This window comes from Cavia porcellus, unplaced genomic scaffold, assembly GCF_034190915.1.
Source record: "Cavia porcellus strain 051 isolate PalLab524CR breed Dunkin Hartley unplaced genomic scaffold, mCavPor4.1 scaffold_19, whole genome shotgun sequence".
Taxonomy (NCBI): domain Eukaryota; kingdom Metazoa; phylum Chordata; class Mammalia; order Rodentia; family Caviidae; genus Cavia; species Cavia porcellus.
This window is the reverse complement of record NW_026947502.1, coordinates 34,730,135-34,743,111: the sequence shown is the minus strand read 5'-3', so window position 1 is coordinate 34,743,111 and position 12,977 is coordinate 34,730,135. Positions and strand designations below refer to the sequence as shown.

Below are 12,977 nucleotides of genomic sequence, written 5' to 3'. Positions count from 1 at the left end.
GGGAGGAGAGGGCGGCTGTTCTGTGGTACTGCTCAGAAGATTAATGTGGCTCTACGGGCAGTGGAGAGCCCTGAATTTATTTTTCTGAACATTACATGGATTTACAGGGACGTCAGTTACTGCTGAAAGCACAGACTCTGTTCCTAGGGTCTCTGTGGGGTGCTGAATGAGGCATGGAGGAAGTGAAGGTATGGGGGATGGGGAATGAGACAGATGTATAGCATTTTTAATGTAGGGTATGACTTGTGGACCATACTGTCCTCTTATATTTAAGCTTGGCTGAGTTTAAGGCTTAATAGTAACCTGGCTTCTTCAAGGATGTATAAATATTGCTCTAAGACTTACGAATAAATGGAATAGAAAGAAGTGCCTGCAGTCACCTCAGACCACAGCGCTGCAGCAAAGTCACAGATCCCTTTTGCCTTCCATTAGAGCTAGAGCCCTGCTATAGGGGAAGAGGAATGGAAAACAACATATTAAGTGTGAGATATCTAATGGGATTTAGAAATGGAATGTGAAAATTGTTGAGGTTAGCACTATAATGGTTAAAAAACAGTACAGTCAGAAACTACTTGCATGAGGGCCCAAACAGATTTTAATTATAAGGGATCCACAGTAAGAAAGTAATCTGACAGTTGGCAGAAGAGCTGTTAACTGCAAGGGCCAGATTTGGGGTAAGGAGGGAGTATTTGTTAGGGAGCACTTGTAGCAAAGTAGGTCCAGAATCTAGTATTCCTTCAGATATCCTCCCCAGAGTATCTGTCTTAATAAAATTTTCTACCCCATTTCCTTTTCCCTTTGTTGGCTCTTTATTTATTTTGAGGAAAAGGTCTCAGTCAGGTGCTGCCCCATCATGGTTGTTATGTTTATTTTTGATATCTGACCACCTTGCTTGGCCAGCTTCCGTCTTCCCAGGGCTCCAGAGACCCCTCCCCCGCCCCCGGCAAGATCATGTCCTGTTTCTGAGCTGAGCTGGGTTAGAGTCTTGGTTCACCAAGAACCAAGAGTAACTGCAGATACCATTGTCCAGAAGCATCTTCCGCCTGTGTGGTGCCTGCCTTGAGTTCATTCTGGCAGCCTGTCTTCATTTTTCAAGTCTTACCTGTCATCACGCACCACCATCTTTCATACTGGTCTCTCTGTCTACCAACCATGAAGTTTGCAAGCCCTGCTTGTTTCCATTTTTACACTAGCTACTGTTTTCATTGTAGATAGAATCACCAGCATATATTCTTTAAGATCCTTTGACATAGCAAGATAATCTTTTAATATAAGGAGAAGAATTCCACCCTAAATTGAAAAATTGAGAAAAGCATTTTAAAATATCTAGTACTGAATATGAAGATTAGAAGGTACCTAAATGTGATTAAGGAGGCTATAGTGTACAAAGTTAATTGTATTTACTCAGTCATTAAGACTGTGTGTATGAAGACTGTACCTAGTTGGGAAAACCATATAAAATAACACTAACTTAGCAATATATATGTGCTATAATTATAGCTTTTTAAAAGAAAAACAAGTTGTTGGGGTTGGGGAGTTAACTCAGCAGGGAAAGCGCTTGTCTGGCAAGTGCGAGGTCATGAATTCAATCCCTGGTGCCAAAACAAACAAACAAAAAAGAAAGAAAGAAAGAAAACAAACCATGCTAGTGCACACTTGTAATCCCAGCTACTCACAAGGCTGAAGCAAGAAGATTGCAAATTAGAGACCAGTCTATTTCAAAATAAAAATATTTACAAAAGGGCTCAGGATATGGCTCAAGGAAGGAGAGCATTCCTAGCATGTCCAATCCCTAGTACTACCAAATATATAAATAACAAAAATTCCCCACAAACATGCAGATACAAAAGTGGAAGAGCAGTTTAGAAAAATATAATAGCTGTTACAGTCATGAGTGTTTTGTTGTGTTTTCTTTACATAAGATGGTTTCAGTGGTAAAATATACTTAATGTGAGCATTGTTTATAATTGTGAGCAGAGTTATATATAATTGGTCCCAGTGCTTTGTTTTCAGATTCTGTGACTAAGGTCATTGTGTGACCATCTAGCCCTAGGTAGTCTGACCTTATGTGCCTCAGATTTGGGGGGATGGTTTCATGACCTCCCAAATCTGATTTGCCTTTTCTATATGTCCCACTGCAAAGAAATTGATTAATGTGAATCTTTAATGTGTATTTATTCAGTACCTGCTTTATGGAAGGCACAGGGTGTGTATTACATAGCAGTTGGACACAACCTCAGTCTTGAAGGAGGTTACAGGCCTGGTAGACAAGGACTAAGAAACAAGGCCAGTGAGGTCTGCATTCGATGCTGTGAAGGACATGAAGAGAAGGCACCAGACTGCTACTCGCTGGGCTCCAGGAAAGCTTTTCTAGAGGCCACCTGAAGGTGGCATGGGGATGAGGAGGGGTGTTGTTCTTAGGCTGCACTGAGGAATTTGGACACTTCTTGAGAGTGAAAGCAGCCACTGAAAGGATGAGCTTTACTTATTAGTAAGAGAAGAATATAATCAGAATTATACTTCAGAGTATTCATTTTGACTTTGGAGAACAGATTAGTGAGAAGACTAGAAACAGAAAACTGGCTAAAATACTGTTGCCGTGATCAGGGTGAGCAGGGGTTCTTGAGGTAGGATGGTGATGGTGGGCATGCAGAGATGAAACAGTTTCCAGAAAGATTTTGGGCAAGTTGAACAGAAATCGATAATAAAAGATGTGGAGGACAGACTCAAAAAGGATACTGGAGGTCTCTGGCTATTTAGGCAGATGGTCCTGTATAAGCTGGCTCTTAACTCTTATTTGCTTATTTAGTTGAACTGTGTTGCAGGCAACATAGTGGATGTGTGGAGTGGATTGGGCACAAGGAAAGAAAGCAGACTGAGCTGGTATAGGTTGAATATGTCCTTGTAGGTTCAGAGTTCTGGTAGGCAACTGGTGTACAATCCTGCAGTACAAAGGACCTCTTTCCTGTGGTTCCTAGACATTGAAATCAGAGTTTTGTGTGTTGAGAGACATGTTAGAAATTAAATAGTAAATGACTTTTCTCCTGAGAATTCTGCTAAAACAAGTGATCTTTGGATTGCCAAGTACTGACTACCCAGCTGCCAAGAAGTAACTTTTCAAATTTGAGGGTTTGCTAGCTTTGGTACTCAGAGCATGCTCATCTTGGTAAAATAGAGCTGTTGTCACCCATATTCTGATCACAACTTTGACTTTATGTTATCTCCTTTGTTCTTAAAAGGGCATTTGGAAACTTTTTCTTTTGGTTAAATCTAAAAGCAAAGCTACTTATCCATTACAGCAAACACTTTGGTAAGAGATCTTGAAAATATAATTATCTCTTGAATTTTCTAATGAATACTTAAATTTGACTTTATTTAAATGAAAAATTAGCTTCTTGAAAAATCAGCACAGGATGTGGCTATGTAGATTTCAGAGATGGTGTTATTTTTTTTTTCCTTACTAATTGGAATAAGAAATGCAGGACAGGGGGCAGGAAAAGAGGAACTATTGAAGGTGATGGTTTTTAAACTCTCTGCCTTTTAAATTTAGACTCATACGGATATATTTCAAGATCCATTCATAGATTATGACTCACAGGCTGAAAAATTTCACAAAGGGTACTTTAATAATGGTTAGAGATGATTTTCTCTTTCTCTTAAAGTCAGATGTATTTTACAGTGTATTATAAGGAAAAGCATGTGATTGATCCTTAATTTATCCTCTGGGGTATTATGCAACAGGCTTACAATCTCATACAAACCTCACCCAAGCTCCTAAACATAAGGCTTTCTAAAATCCAATAAATTGTGGTCCTTGTATCATCATCCTGTCACTGCTTCCCTCCAGTTTGTGTGTCTAATCGAACACAAACTACAGTGATCTAATTTGCATTGTTCCTATCAAATGTGCCATTCTCTAAATAGCTAAATAGCTAAATTAGTCTTCTTGGAATATACCCAAATGTTGGGAACCATTTAGGATCTTTCAAAAACAATTTAGTCTATTAGCTTTATCTTGAGATAAGTAGAATAACTCCCTGAAATCAAAGAAAACTAATTATAGTAACTCTCTTTAGCTTCGAGTCATCCAAGTTTGACTATCTCAAGTATGTTGTAATGAGATTCATTATTTTGTTCTACATTTGATAATTCTGGGGGTGATTTTACATTTACATTGCACCCCTGTCCCCAAATTTGTTGACATGCCTATTTTCAAGAATAATAATTTATTAACCTTTCAAGATACAAAGCTGTTCATGCCCATTATACATATATAACAAGCCCAACAACATGGTAGTTTGCCATGAACAAGCCAACTCAGTCCCCTTCCCTTAGTCTTTGTCCACCTTAATTGGAGTTAACAGCTTGGTGTTTATTGTTCAATACAGATCTGAGCTCATACAAAATATATAAATATTTATATATGTGGTGAACATTTTTATAAAAACGAGAGCCTATGTATATGCTAAGCTTAACTTTTTAAAAACCTAAAGGTAGGTCATCATTTCCTCTCCAGAGATTTCCAGTAGATCTCATTCATTCTCATAGTTGCAAAATGTGGATATGCTAGTTTATTCCTTCATTCTTTTGTGGGTATTAATGTACTTAATTTTTGGTTTAGTTGTCATTACTACAGTGTATGATAGACAACTTTGTAAATGCAGCCTAAAAGTAGTAAATCAGCAAATCAAACACTGAGCTCCTTACCTGTCAAACCATGCAGGTAGTCCATAGTAGCATTCTGGGTATAATCCACCATGATTCCTTCCATTCTCCATCACTAGGTGAATTTTTATTAGCTGAGTTCCTTCAGCACGGAGTGGGAAGAAAATAGTGTTTCTTTCTATTCATCCCTACTCTAGGCCATGGCTCTTGGTATCATAAATCTCTGTGTTGAACCTAGGATGCTTTAAGGCAGCTTACTGACCTCTCCACTTTCCTTATGGCAGTGTCATATCTCACTCTGGACCCATTCTGGAGTTCTCAGTTGTGTTCACCTTAATCTACTCCAGATTCTTTCGCTGTCTGTAATGCCATTGCAGTCTTTTAGGAGATTAGAGCTGATTGTCATTAGTCAGAGTTGGATGCTGTAGACCTGAAGTCCTGTACTTGGTATTCTTATGCCTCTTTTTAGTTTACACACTCAGCACATTCAGAGTTAGAGTGGCATTTACCTATTTTGGGTTAGAGATACTACATCAGGTGTTCTAGGCCACTAGATTATAATCATTCCGTCAATAGTATACACTATACTACTTTCTGGGAATAGAATATATTGAAAAGCAAAACAAAAATAATACTTATTATCTAAAATTTGTCTTCTAGGTTAAGAGAGCCGCTGCAAAGAGAATTACAATCGGTACATAGAAATATCAGTGTTATTACTTGAGATTCAGTCTCATACATGACTACTGATTGCGGGAAGAATAGAAGTTCAGTGGTACAGGACTCAGAGTTTTACAAGGCTAAAAATACCTTTTATGGTGAGTTTGTTTATCTGGAAGAAAACACAAATAGCTAAAATATTAGTTTAGGAAATTGACAGTGAGATTTTACAATACATTAAAGATTTCAATATGATAATCTAAAGTAATATTAAACATTTATCTATGACGTCAGTAGTATTAGGATAAGCGTTAAATAAAAATAACAGATTTGTAATTTATGCCAAATGAGCTAAAAGTTTCTTTTTAAAATTTTTTTTATTTTAAAGAGATTAAGACAAAAGAGGACATAACAAAACATCAGATCAGAATAATGCAAGTACCACAGCATTTTACCACAAGACAACCCATAATTAGCAGTAACTACCATAATGCGAACTAAAAGTTTCAAAATGATTATTTTTTTAAAATCAAACCAGAAAGCCTGTAGGTAACTACTTACCTCTTCAAAATGAAGTAGAGAAATGCTTTCTAAATAAAAAGCAGAGAGAAGATTTTTAAAAGAAAAGTTTTATGGAGACAGCATAAAAAATAAAGTGTAAGTAAAAAAAGAACTGTATAAATTGAAAGATGAATGGCCAACCAGGAAAGAATATTTGCAGTATGTTTGGTGAAAAGCCTAACCTCTTTAGTACATACTATATGCCAGGAAATCAACATCCTATCAAAACAGGCAAAAAACTGGACAACCAATTAAAAAATAAATCCACATGTCTGGTTGATTTATGAAAAAAAATTAACATCAAGTAACCAAGGGAATAAAGACTAAACACATTTTGAAATCATTGGCTAAAAAAAAATTTTTTTTTTTGTCTTTTTCGTTTTTATCGGTACCAGGGGTCGAACTCACGACTGCCTGCTTGCAAGGCAGGCGCTTATGCCGCTGAGTTAAACCTCCAGCCCCATTGGCTAAAAATTATTTAAATGATTTGCTTAGACTTCTTCACAGTTAAGTGAAATCGAGATTGCTGGCAGAAGTGTGTATTGCAACTTTTGTGGGGCAGGGCATCAGATAACTCAGTTTCCATGAATTTAAGATTCTTCACTGGTCCTTTTATGCAGGGAAAATTGATTAAATTCCCAGTAATTTATTGTTGGCTAAACTGTGACACATCTGGCATATAGCTAATTATGTTAAGATAATGGACATTTAGACAAGGGCTGGGTCTTGCTTCTCATAGGCTGTTTGTTCTGGACTGTGTCCCAGTTTAAGCGAGGTGGGGAAAGAGTAAAATCTTACGACACCTGTGCAGTCAAGCAATGTTACCTAGAAGGGGAAGAGATGCATATGGCAAAGTTAAGGTTTCCAAGCTGCAGAGTTACAGGAAATAACAACTTGAGGTTAACTGTGTATAGCATAAAGAAAAATGAAGCATATTCTGCATGCAAGTCCAAGTCCTTGCCAGGGATATTAACTAGCTTCAACAGCGTGATGCTGAAATGTGCATTTGCATTTTTTTGATGGTCTCAGGAACAGAAGCTTTGCCACTCAGCTGTGAATCCTTTCTCAAGTGATCATGTGGTACTTGGTCAGAATCAAGTTAAGTGCCTGGCTGAGGCTTTAGGACATTTTGCAGTAGTGATGCAGCCTAACTGATCCCAGAGTAATAATCAGCTGTATTTCCTGTGCTTCCTCCTTCAGGCTCTAGATTCCACAGAATGACCCCTTGAAACTATCTGGTACCATTCTGTAATTATGCTCTGCACAGCTCATCTTAGGGTCTTTATGAATGTAGACTTTTGTGATTAGATATTTTGTGTGGAATGCAAATGCCTGAGTGGACATCCAGGACATGGTCTCAAACGCTTGAAAAACAGAAACAGCTCAGGATTGCATCCAGTGCCTTTGGAGCTAAAACATGGGGACACACACATTCAGCATTTGGGGAGGGGGGGTGTCCCAGTTCAGGATGCAGAAAACTCAGTATGAGAGCCAAACACATTCTTGTCTTTGGGAGACTCTATTAGCTTAAAGTTACTGCCAGCAGTCAATCTGACAGGATCCAAATTTGACAAGCAGATTCCAGGCCTTGTCCTTCAAGATCAATTTTCCTGAAGGCTCCTTTGCTTGTTTTGTAACAACTGACACCATTTACCAACAGGTCCTGAATCCACAGTGGCTTCTTGTCAGTAGCTGCAAGTGTAATTAAGTGTTAATTTTAAGGACCCAAGTAAAGGGAGTTACATATATGAACCACTGACTTCAACTATATCAAGTAACATTTGTATAATACTTATAACATCCAATACTTCTATGAATGTCTTCCCCCGACCCTCGGTTTCCCTAGGAAGTATATGGGGTCAACATTAGCTTCCACAGAACACAGGAATGGTTAGTAGTAGATCCAGAGGCTGGGCCCTGAGATGCTTCAGACTCAAAATGAAAGGTAGTCCTCCTCCCTCCATTTCTATAGATGTGGTTTATCAGAATCTCTCAGAGATGGAACTTCTTGCTTGAGAAGAGGAAAAATAGTATATTGCCTAGTTTTAAAGAGAAGAATTATTTTTGCTTTGGGATAGAAATAAAACCCATCGAAGAAAAGAACTAAAATTGAAGAAATAAAATAACCAGTTACATCCTTTGTTCTTGTTTAAAGTAAAGTAGGTGCTGCAAGGGAAAAAAATTAATTACAGTACCACATTAATTATTTCTGTCAAAGAAGACTAGGACTGCCAATGATCCTGCCTTTTAAAAAACAAATAAAAGAACAAAATTCTTTTGTGCATCTTACTAAAAATTTTAGGACTCTCAAGTGAGGTTATATGCAGATTTAGTTTAATTCCTTTGTAGTAGCTGTTTCTAATGTATTTATCTCCAGAAGAATGTGCTTTATTTAACCAAAGTGAAGTTAGACAATGCATAAAGCTGAAGCAGGATGGAAATGTTATCGTTTATGCTGATCTCTCAAGCAGTGAACTTCCTTACTGATCTCTGAATCTCCTCTTGCTGCCGGAATAGCTACTGTTAAAGAAATGAAGCATTTTATTTTCTAGACAGCCCTCTGATTGCTTTGGCAAACACTCACACAGGAGTGCCTGGTTACACCACTTTCTGTTTTTCTCCTGATCATTGCACAGCAGTTCAAAAGGTGACTGTTCTTGGGGGAAAAGGGAAAAAAATCCAGGCATTTGGGGGATGTCTCTCTGTGTCTCCTTATGTCTCTCTGTGGACGACATGTGACCCACATAGGATTTCTGATCTTAAACATTATCCCCCTTGGCGCTGTACCTGAGCAGTGTGACTGGACCTGAATAAGAGAATTATCTTTTCGAAACAACTGCTAGCGGTTTGTCAGTCCCCAAGTTCCCTCCAACTATTTCTCTGAGTATGCGTGCTCCTTGGCCAATGTGCTTGGCCATGCTGGTTGGAGGGTGTGGGGGGTGACCCTGTAGAAAGTGAAGCAAGACGAATGCTTCACGTAACAGTGCAAGAATGGTTCTACAAGGAGGAAGTCTTTAACCCATTTCCCGTTGCCACAAGAATTTCTGCCGTGGAGCCTGCAGCTGCAACAGTTGTTTTCCTAATCTTACCTTCAAAGTCTGCCATTAAAAAAATCTCATTTCTATTATTTTTGCATCACTCTAGTATATCAATAGTCTTTGGAAACAAATGGCATTGATCCATAGTATCCTAATTTTAGTAGTGGCATTTGTATTGACAAAATACAGTAATTGTTAATTGCTGAAAATTAAATGAATGCCTCAGGGAGCTGCATTTTGTTTTTTCCTAAACAAGAAATGTCAAAGATGTTTTTTAAAAAATGACAGTATTAGTTATTTATCTCCTTCTTTTCTTTTCTTCTGGGTTTCTTGGCTTTTTCAGAATCAGTGGTTATCTATGTACATGGCATATTTATTTAGTTTCCTCTTTTCCCTTACCCTTTGGATTCACCTCTGTTTCACCTTCCCTTGCTCTTCTCTCATCTTATTCCTCAAACAGCAGCACACTGCATATATATCCTCTGCCTCAGGAAAGAAAGCAAAGAGTCCTGGAGGGTGGCTGATCCAAAATTTGTGTATAGAAGGACCCGAGGAAGTTCTGGGACTTAGGGTTCAGGGGCTCAGACAGGTGTCTTAGAGCTCTGTTTGCTCAGCTTACACAATCTTTACATCCACTGACTTGGTGGTTGTTTACTGGGGCTAAAGCTTATTTAAGGGATTGCTTGCTAATGATGTAGTCTGAATTCAAGGAGTTTTTGCTTTGCAAGAAGGGAATTAGCTTTATGGTCAAGTCCATTCCCTCCTTCCTATATGTGTCACCTTTCCTCCACCTACCTACTAGAAGGCTTCATTAAACACAGTGGAAAAGCCTGGATTGCTCTGCCCTTTCCCTACTATTCATACCCAAGCCTCAGAATTCCGTGGACTGCAAGAATTTCACGCATGTGTTGTGTTTTAGAATTTGAACTCATCACAGGCAAGGCTTGCTTTGTATTATCTTTCATGGCATAGACTTCTCATTCTGTATTCTTGTAACAATATATGTCTTTGGAAATCTTTAACTTATAAGGCATAGGTAATCTTTTCCTTTTAAACCCAAACTTTTAAAAACAAATGTATCTCCGTCTTAGACCTGAAAATGTCATGGGGGGAAAGAAATGCAAGTTACTTTTGTTTTGTTTTTGTTTTTGTTTCCCTGAAGGTTCCAAAGAACAGATCATGAGATGTACCTGTCTAAATGGATACAAAGGTACTTTTAACATATGAAATTTAACCGGAAACGAGCATGTTTTCCCCAACATTTTAATGCTCCACATGTAAGTTATGAATGCCTTATGGCTCTCTAGTTGCCATGTTGATGCAAATATGTCCCAAATATCTAAGCTCCAAATTGGCTTGTTGTGGCGTGCCTTGAGTTTAATATTGCACTAGGTATGTGAAATGGCTAAAGAAAATTCAGTGTGACCTTGTTACTTTAGGTTTAGGAGGAGACTCAAAGCCTGTGTATTTCCCCAGGAAATGACTTATTTTTGCATTTTCCTTTTGAACATAAAACTATTGCCCAAAAGAATGTAATACTTGGAATGACATAACTTCATTGATTCACTTGTAAAATCTTGAAATTATAGGCAAGTTTTCAGTTGTGTAGGTTTTCTTTAACATAGTGTTGAGACGGGAAGGTGGAAGTTGTAGATCAGGTACATCTGGAGGTAGAAGCTGTTTTAAAAATCTGTTAAGTTTCAAATTTAAGGCAATAGTTCTGGTTCTCTTTCCCTCTTTTGCTCTAACCTGTTCAGGGTGTGGGGAGGAGAGCTATTCCTTTGTGTGTCAATGACTTTAATTTATGGGTCACCCTTGGCCCTGCAAGTATGTCAGTGCCACAGCTCTCAGGGTGCAGCCTGTCCGGGAATGAAGTGTGCAGATCTGTGTTTCTGTTAATGTTGCTATGTTTGGGTTCTAAAATGCCAGGGTTTGGAAAAACAGAAAGGCTAGCTTTATGGTGCTGGTACTTCCCTTGAAATAACCCGGGTTTTTTTTTTTTTTTTTTTTTTTTTTTTTTTTTTTGCCATGTGAAAGAAATGCCCTCTCTAGTTGCTCTGACTCACCCACTCACCTTTTTTGCCCTAGTGCATCTGTGGGTGTAAAATGAGAGGATCATCAGACTGGAATGAATTTTGTGAAGCTGCAGATCAAACTCCCAGGCAGTGCTGCAGCCACATTTCACAGAGATGAGATTCCTGTCTGGAAAGGTTTTTGGAGAGAGTAAATCCATAGCCACTCTTGTACTCTGTAGTACATTACAAGTTTCACTGTCAGGAAAGACATTCAATTCATTCAGACATTCAATGTCTGAATCTTCTGTGCCGAAATATAAACACATTATCTCTTGCTGAACAGGCCAATGAGTCCTCTTGCAGTTCATCCTAAGCTTGTCACCTTGTACTAATTTGCCCTTATCCCCCTCATCTCTTAAAATGTGTAATCCCATTTCATTTGGTGGTATTTCTTAGGAGCCTAGCTCAGCTTGGTTGTTTTTTTTGTTTTTTTTTTTTTTGTCTTTTTCCGTTTTATCGGTACCGGGGATCGAACTCACGACTGCCTGCTTGCAGGGCAGGCGCTTATGCCACTGAGCTAAATCTCCAGCCCCAAGCTTGGTATTTTTTTGCAAATGATGGTCTGGATTGAAATAGATGGCAAGGTTTTGGATGTATGATCCTGTTTGTCCATTTCAGAGTTTGTCCATGCAATGATGTTTGCATTTGAAATATACTTTTTTCATAGTTAGCATCTTTCATGATCTCACAGGATAACTTTTTTGGACCTTAGAACTCTTCATCTGAAGGAATGTAAAGGCAAAATGCTGTCATCATATTCCCCAGTCCTGTGTTTAATCCTGTGTGTAGTGATTGTAATTCTATAAGCTTCTTTAGCAGTGAAGCCTAGGGTAAATTTTGTTTTTTGTATTGTCAAAACTATAGTATTTCTGATTACTGCCAGATGTAAGTATTCATTTGACAATTTTGTCTAGGTTGGAAATGTTTTATTTCTAAACAGACTAGAATTCTTTAATACCTTTTTACTTTTTTTTCCTTGTTCTCTACCTTTCTGTTTGTATTCTAGCATTGTGTCCACAGGGTGGCTGGAGGAGGGCAGGAGAGGGTAGACATGGCGAGGAAATCAAGCATTAGATGTTACCTCCTTTGTTGTGACTTTAGAATTAGTGGTGAGGCAGAGCTTCCCAAACTTGCCATTTGTAAGCATAAATAAACCTGTGTTATGGGAAGAAAGCAAAGCCATCACCCAAAATGTAAGGTGGAGCACTTTACTTTTGGGAGGCACTGTGCCATTTAATCCAAAAAGCTCCTCACCTTGCTAAACAACCAAACTGTTCCTCTGTCACCATTGTGGCATTATGTCGGGAACAATGCATAGTTTTGTTGACTGCCACACCTTACAGACTAGAATGGTGCTTTCCCATTAGAGAGCCTACCATCTAGAGAAAGTCAAAAACAACAGATAAATATATTTATCTACCCAAATGAGTGTTCCTTTCCTCAGCTCCCCAGTGCAGCCTCTCCCTTCTTCATGTTGCTTCTCTTAAGGGTGTTAGACTTCCCTAGCGGCAGAAGGTACAGATGTAAGAAACCTCTCTTTGACCTTGGCTGTCCAATCTGCCATCTGTGAATTCTGCCTCTATGGCTGCTATACTTAATTTCAGAGTTAGCCCATGAAATGAAGGAGGAAGGAAAAAAGGAGAATAAATCAATTTATAAGGGAGAACACTGGCAAGGCATCATGTGATAAAATGTGTTCCTTGTAGGCCGAGGAGGGAGGGGAAGCTCTGTACTGTATATTAAAATAATGCTGAGCTGTTGCATACCTGTCCAAATTGCTGTTGTGTTGTGGTTTCTAGATACAAAAGTGGGAGGACAGGCAGCCTTTGAGGGAGAAGCAACTTCTTACAGGAAAGGAGCTGGAATGCTGTCTAGCCAGACTCAAGCCACAGGGTTTCATTCTGGTCTGGTCTGTGGCTCACTTACATTGTATTGCAGCTTTTGTCTGCAGTTCTGACATATTTGGAATTTGGGTAGG

At 38.6% G+C, this 12,977-nt stretch overlaps 1 protein-coding gene across 4 annotated transcripts in view; it reads left to right on the top strand.

Annotated features, from left to right (window-relative positions):
• The window catches only part of Mcc (MCC regulator of WNT signaling pathway), a 406,401-nt gene that overhangs the window by 277,795 nt on the left and 115,629 nt on the right, over positions 1-12,977 (top strand). The gene's annotated exons all lie outside the window — the stretch shown is intronic.